Source organism: Neophocaena asiaeorientalis, unplaced genomic scaffold (genome assembly GCF_003031525.2).
Source record: "Neophocaena asiaeorientalis asiaeorientalis breed wild unplaced genomic scaffold, Neophocaena_asiaeorientalis_V1.1 scaffold540, whole genome shotgun sequence".
In the NCBI taxonomy this organism is placed as follows: Eukaryota; Metazoa; Chordata; class Mammalia; order Artiodactyla; family Phocoenidae; genus Neophocaena; species Neophocaena asiaeorientalis.
In genome coordinates, this window is record NW_020172141.1 from 6258152 (window position 1) to 6264732 (window position 6581).

General features: G+C 65.6%; 1 protein-coding gene across 4 annotated transcripts in view; it reads left to right on the forward strand.

Moving 5' to 3' along the window:
• Positions 1-168: 168 nt before the first annotated feature.
• KCNJ12 (potassium inwardly rectifying channel subfamily J member 12) overlaps positions 169-6581 on the forward strand; it is a 33701-nt gene continuing 27288 nt past the window's right edge. The window contains exons 1-3 of one of the 4 annotated variants that reach the window (XM_024753598.1): positions 169-303; positions 1208-1413; positions 1536-1749. The gene's annotated coding sequence lies outside the window, so the exon portion shown is untranslated. Of the gene's footprint in view, positions 304-1207; positions 1750-6581 lie in introns of all 4 variants that reach the window. The other 3 variants (XM_024753618.1, XM_024753610.1, XM_024753604.1) reach the window with 3 other exon arrangements.

Consider the following 6581-nt stretch of genomic DNA (forward strand, 5'->3'; position numbering starts at 1 on the left):
GCCTCAGCTTCCCGCCGCCTCCTCGCCCTCCATCGCGCTCTCCCCGCCTTCCCCGGGCCTTGCCGCTGCCACCGCCTTCCCGGGAACGGCAGCCGAGGGCGAGGGCGAGTAGCCGGAGGGGCCGGAGCGGGCGTGGAGACGCGGGGCGCCTGGGCGTGGGGACTCCCCTCAGCATGGAGCGCCCCCGGGGGCTGCCCTGAGGCGGCGGCGGCGATGCAGGCAGCGCGGCGGCTGCCGGGGCCAGGAACGGCCGCCCGGAGCTCGGAGGACGCGGAGCGCGCCGCGCCCGGGGCACTGACCGAGGTAAGCGCCGGGGGACCCGGCTCCAGCTCCTCGCGGGCCCCCTTCCCGGCCGAGCGAGCACGAGGAGGTGCAGCAATTGGGAAGGTGGGGCGGAAGGAAATGCTGACTGCGAGCTTTTCTCCTCTGCCATGTCTCCAGCCACCGCCGCCAGGGAACTTTGCTCCTTGCTAACCTTCGTCTTGGGGGCGCTCCGGGAAACTTTGAGGCGCCCTCGGCCCCCCTCTGAACGCCTCGCACGAGGGGGCTCGGGAGGGAGCTTGGGGAGGCGCTTCCGCAGGCGGTGTCAGTCTTACGAGTGACCTTCCCCGGAGACCCCCCGACCGGGGCGGGGGTGCCGAGAGGGGCGCGGACTACGGGCGGCCCGGCAAATGCCCCCAGGCCCAAGGGCTGCGGGTCCTTGGAGTCGTCGGTCTTTCCCACCTCCTGCGCTCTGTTGGAGTAAAGATATTCTGGAAACGGTGTGGTCCTCTGGCACTCGAGTGAGCCAGCCGAGGAGTCCAGCCGCACCTTTTTTTCGCTTGTACAAGTCGGCCTTGATCGCTCAGGGGTGGTCGCTTGGCTGAGAGGCCCCGCGGGTTTCAGGGCCGGGGTCCCCTCACAGTGCTGACGTCTGCTCTGGATGTCCTGGGGCGCGGGGAGGGGCGCGGGGCGGGGGAACCAGCGGCAACTGGGTGGGGAGTTCCTGCGGGGCTTCACATGGGATTTGAGGCCCCAGTGGGTGTCTGTGCTGCCTGTTCCGGTGGAGTGTGCACATGTCATGTGAACATTTTAAAACCTGTGTTCAGGACTGGAGGTCACAGGAAAGTGTCTCTTTGGAGGTGGTCTTTGGTTCTGGGAGGTTCTCCTGCCTCCCCGCGGCCTGGATCTGCTGAGACCGGGTCCACCCTGCTCCCCGTTTCCCCAGCAGCTCTTCATCCGGGAGCCCTGCACTGCCTGGGACCTTTGCTCCGTTCTTCTCTGCTCCCCGTGCCCAGGACGGACCCTGGAATAAAGTGCTGGGGACCTCCAGCCCCCCATATCCGCGTCGCGGAGCCCGGGTTCGCAGGCTCCGTCTCCGGGGAGCGCAGAGGCGCCCACACGCCGCTGAAATCAGCAGCCGCCTCCTCGAAGGTGCGAACCCAGAAGGCGGTAGCCTCCAGCCTACCCCTCGCCTGCTCCCTAGGTGCCGAGGACGGCCAGGCCCCGGCTGCCGCCCCATTCGGACCTCAGCCTCTGCCTGTGCTCCTCTGCAGCCCCTCATCGCAGGTCTCCGCCCTGGACCGCCACCGCGTGGCTGGAGAGCGCCAGGGAGGGGAGAGCCCGAGGAGCAGTGGGGGCGTGCGGTCTTTTTGCGGCCAGCTCCTCCCCCCCGTTGTGAGGAGAGCGCCCTCACCGCGCGCTGGGACCCCCAGAGAAACTCCTCAGCACGATCCGCCCCTCAGCCTTCTGGCGGCCCCTCCCCTCCAGGTAGGGGGCCGGGTGTCGGCAGCTCCAGGAGGGGGCCTCGGAAGGGCTCCAATCATGTGGGCCCCAGACCCCTGAGGGAGAGCGGGGTGCTTGGGCACCCCTGGGGACAAGGAGGGGCCTCCAGCGTGCTGGACAACAGGGGAGGGCCCTGCTCTCTACGGGGGTACCGCTGAGCGCATGTATTGGGCACTCTGTAGATGCTGGGTGTTGGCACTCACCTGGCAGACCTGAATTTCCAACCCCGGACTCCCTCCTTGTGCCCCCCTCTCCAGATGAGGGCACAGCAGAGCCCCCTCCCCGCCCTGAAGGGGATGGACCTTCCCTCGGGCAAAGGGGCAGAGCCTAAGTTTGTCGGCCTATCCCTGGACGCCCTTCCCATGCCCAGTTGCCATGTCAGACCCCCGTCAGGCTTCAGGTTGCTTAGGGGGAGACCCCTCCTCGAGGTGTGTGCCTGGTGGAAGGATGTTCAGTGGACTGTGCTGTGCTGTGAGGAAAAGGTGCCCAGAGAGGGGCAGGATCTTGCCCAAAGCCACACAGCAAGCCAGGGCTTTGAGCGGAAACCTCCACCTAGCTCTCTCCAGGCCAGAGGGCCGCCCTGCCAGGTTTCCTGCCCCAGGGCCACGGTGTCCCTCCTCTCAAGTCTGCCCAGAGCAGGACAAGGTAGCACTGGTGGCCCTGAGGCAGTGAAATAATAGTGACAGCAGGGGTAACAGTAACAGCACTAACAGTGACAGCAGCGCCCTGCAGTTATGCAGCACTGGGACCAGCTCTGCCTGTGGGCAGTCCTCTGGCCTGGCGAGGCCTCCGGTGCCCTGGGCCACGGCTGGCGGCACCAGGCCCGGCACCAGGAGGCCTTGGCACAGCGTCTAGGGTGGAAGCAACTGCATTGTCACTCCCAGCAACCTCTGTGGCCCTCGTTTGGCTCCAGGCCGGAGGAGGCTGGAGCCCCCTCGGGGCCCACTGGTGTCCACGCTCGGGCTCACTGCTCCCAGCTCGGGCTGGGCCGTCCCTCCGACAGGTGCAACTTGTGCCTGTTGCTGGGTCCCTGCCGGCGCTCTTGCTGCGAGTGACGCCTGGGCACACCTGCCCCTGCCCTGGGGCTGCAGCTGGAGCCCTGTCTCGGGCCGGCACGGAGGAGAGGCTGGGAGAGAGGCAGCTCGTGGGCAGCAGGAGGGGTAGAGGCTGGCTGGCCACTCGGAAGGTGTGCGAGGTGTGGGCTCGGTCCACGGGATGGCTGCCCCAGGGGAGCTGGCAGTGTGGCAGGGAGGCGGCCAGGGGAAGGCCAGAGATGAAAGAAAGCCAGCCTGAAACTGGGCCGCAGGCAGGGCAGGAGGCCCGGAGGCTTCAGAGGAGCCGTGGGGCTGGGGCTGGGGGTGGGGCTGGCCAGGCAGGAGGGTTTTCCAGAGGATCTGGGGCCGAGGGCAGAACTGGAGCCCTCGCTGGGCACTGGCTGAGGGCCCAGCACTCTGCCGGCTGATTTAATTTCCTAATGGTCTGCTAGTGCAGAGGACGGCAGTAGCTCCGTGAGGCCCAGGGAGGCCCTGGGAGAGACTGGAACGCGGCTCGGACCCAGAGCCCACCCTCCCGCGTCCCACAGACAGCCTGCGCAGAATGCATCCGTGTGCCAGGCTGTCTGTGGGGGCTGCCCCCCTATCCCCCCAGGGCTGCTCCCCTGCGGGCCCTGGTGCCTGCTTGCCATCCCAGATCCCAGGTTGCTGTGTCCTCGGGACCTGGTTAAGGCCTGGCGTGTAGTAGGTGCTCAGTAAATAATTGGCGGGTCTGTGTCTGGGCTGTTTTCTCTGCCGCTGAGGCCTCACTGGGGGCTGTGGTGGGGCTGTGAGCTCCTGGGGTGGAGGCCCTGTGGCCCGCTGCTCAGCTGTGGCCCCAGTGCAGTGTCTGGCATGCAGAAGGTGCCTAATAAATGGATGTTGAGTAAATGGAGACCTGGCCCCTTCTCTCATTCTTTCGGGGGAGACTTTAGGGCAGACAGCTAGGGTGAGCGAGGCCGGGGGTCTGACTGTGGCCCAGTCACTTCTCTTGGGTCTCAGTTTATCATCTGTGAAGTGGGATCAGAGCGCCAGGTGGGGAGGCTTCTGAGAGCGCCCAGGATGGGAGAGTGGAAACGTGAACCTCTGTGTGTGCCTTTGGGGGAGTCTCAACAGAAATGGGGTGCGGAGAGGCGGGGCTCCATGGAGGAGGGCATGTGAGCCTCTGCGATGCCAGAGCCTTGGTATCCGCCATCCAGTCCAGCCTTCCCTTGGACAGGGGGGAAACTGAGGCTCAGAGAGGGTAGGCGAGGGTTCTATGGGAGAAGAGGGCCTCCCCCTCCTAGTGTGTCAGCTCTACCCCCTCCCCAACCCACTTCCTCCTCTCACCCCACCGACGTTCTGCATCTCGAGGCTTCCTGCCCAGCTGCTGAAGTGGCAGCTGCAAAGGCCGCGTGAGGCTGTGGGCGCCCTGGGGACCCTGGTCCAGCCCCTGACTAGCCTTCAGCCCTGCAGCGCCAGCCACGTTTCCCTTGGCGTGGCCTCTAGGGTCTTGGGGTCTGGACCCTCCTCACCCTGGTCCGCCGGGCCCGTGGTTTGGCCCTGTTGCCGCCTCCACCCCCCTCTTCCGCCCAGGCCGCCGGCCTCCCTCCCGCGGTGCCTCCGATGCGCCAGGCCTCCTCGGCCTGGGCCTTTGCCCCGTGCCCCCAGCTGCCCTCTCCAGAGCTCCACGGGGCCCTCCCTCATTGCTCTCAGCTCTTGCCCAAACGCCGCCTACTCCCCGCTCCTCTCCTGGCTCCCTGGGCAACACAGCAGCCTCCCTTTCCCCACTGCCTTCTCGGCTTTTTTCTCCATAGAACTTAACGCAGTCTGCCACGTTATGTTTTCTCTTGTTTGTTGTCGGTCTCCCTTGGGTGCAGGGCAGGCTCTGTCTCCTGAGCTCCCCTCTGGGGTGGAGCCGGGCCCCCTGCAGCTCGCCTGGGGCTGTGGCCCCCGCGTCGTGACGGACGTCCCCGGGGTGGGAGTGGGCAGCCTGCGGCCCAAGAGGGACAGCCCCAGCCGGAGGTGGCAGCAAGGTGGGGGACAGCGGTTGGGACCCTCTGCCCCCGAAGCCTCCTCACAGCTGCTTGGTGGCTTCCCCAGCAGAGCTGGGCTGGTGCGGGGGCGGGGCGGGGGGGCATGTGGAGATAGCGAGGTACCGAGCTCTGTGTGTGTGTGCACGCACGCGTGTGTGTGCGTGTGCATGAACGGCCGAGGTCACGGAGGGGCTGTGTGCCCCCCACCCTGCCCACCTCCCTCTCCTTCCAGCTGCAGCCCAAGCCCCCTGAGCTGGCGGCTCCAGCCCTGCAATTCTCCAGCACTTAAGGCAAAAATAAATCGGGGCTAGCAGCTGGCGTTCTGGGAGGTAGCAGCCGCGCCGCCCCCCGCCCCGACCCTGTGCCTGTGGGCTCTTGGTTCCAGGCCAAGCCGGGCCGGGGGGGGCCTAGGAGGACTGGGGGCCCCGCGGGGAGCTGGCTCCATCCAGCCCCTTCCCAGGATGAGAGGTTGGCAAGGCCCAGAGGGCGCGGGGCCTGGCTGGGTCTCGCGACGAGCAGAGGTGGATGGAAGCCGGCGACTCCCGCGGGGACCGGGATCCGGGGCAGGTGAGGGGGCTCAAAGGTGGGGCTTCGCAGGGGCCTGGCCCGTGGCCTTGTGGAAGCAGGGTGTGGGCAGGGCCCTGGACCCCCTCGCACAACGCCCTGGGGACCAGCCCCTGGACATGTCTTTCCCTGCTGGCCTCTCCCTTCGCTTCTCAGAGAGCCCTAGAGGTCTCTGCCTGGTGAATCTTAGTGACAGGCCCTGAGGAGGTCCGAATTCAGTGGCATTCATGCTTTCGACTCTCGAGTCTGGAGCTGGTATCTTTGCTTTTACCCTGTGCCTGGGGCTGGGGGCTGGGAACTGATGCTGGATTGGGGGAGGGTAAAGAAACCAGTGAACAGACACTTGAGGAAGCACAGAGTTTGTCATATTCTCTTGCTAATTATCAGTTTTTAATGACAAGCGTGTTAACATGCTCACGGTAAAGCATCACACGATTGTAAGGACAGAAAATGAATTTCTTTTTCTCAAACCTCGTCTCCCCCCACCCCCACCCCAGAGCTTTCTGCTTTTGAGGGGACTCATTAGAGAACCTTTTAGATCGTCTGAGTGTTTAACAAACATGTGGATGTAGTTGTTCTCACCTGCTGGCGGCTGCAGCGCCCTCTCTCTGTCTGTCTCCCCCTCCCTGTTTCCGTGTTTTCTCGTCTTCCCGTCCCTGCTGGCCCTGCTGCTGCCCCAGGCCCCATACTCGGGGGCTTCATCCTCTCTCCTTTGATGGACCTGAGGGCTGAGTCAGAGTCTTGGGACCACAGAATCTCAGCTGTGGAGTCTAGGAAAGCACTCAGCCACCCGAGTTCCTGGGCGATGGGGCTCTGAGTCGTGGAGTCGTGGCCTCTTTGGGACAGAGAACCTGGAATTGCAGAATTGGCGTGTCTTACTCCCGGGAGAGGTGCTGGATCTTTGCTGGGGTCCCTCCTTCCTCAGACCCCTCGGGAAGCGGTTGGAGAATGCAGATCTCCTGGCTCCGTCCCCAGAAATTCTGGTTCCGAGGGCCTGGGGTGGAGCCTGGGAACCTGCACTTTTCGGTCTCCCCAGCAGTGCAGCCACCACGGGGAGGTCACCCTGCTGCAGCCCAGTCCTTGACCCTGGGCTGGCCCCGTCCCCTCTGGCCTCGGGGCCCACCCGGCCCAGCGTGGACAAATTTGAGGCTGAGGCCAGCGCTGTGCTTGAGCCCCGCAGGGAAGGCGCGGGCCAGGCTGCTGGTCC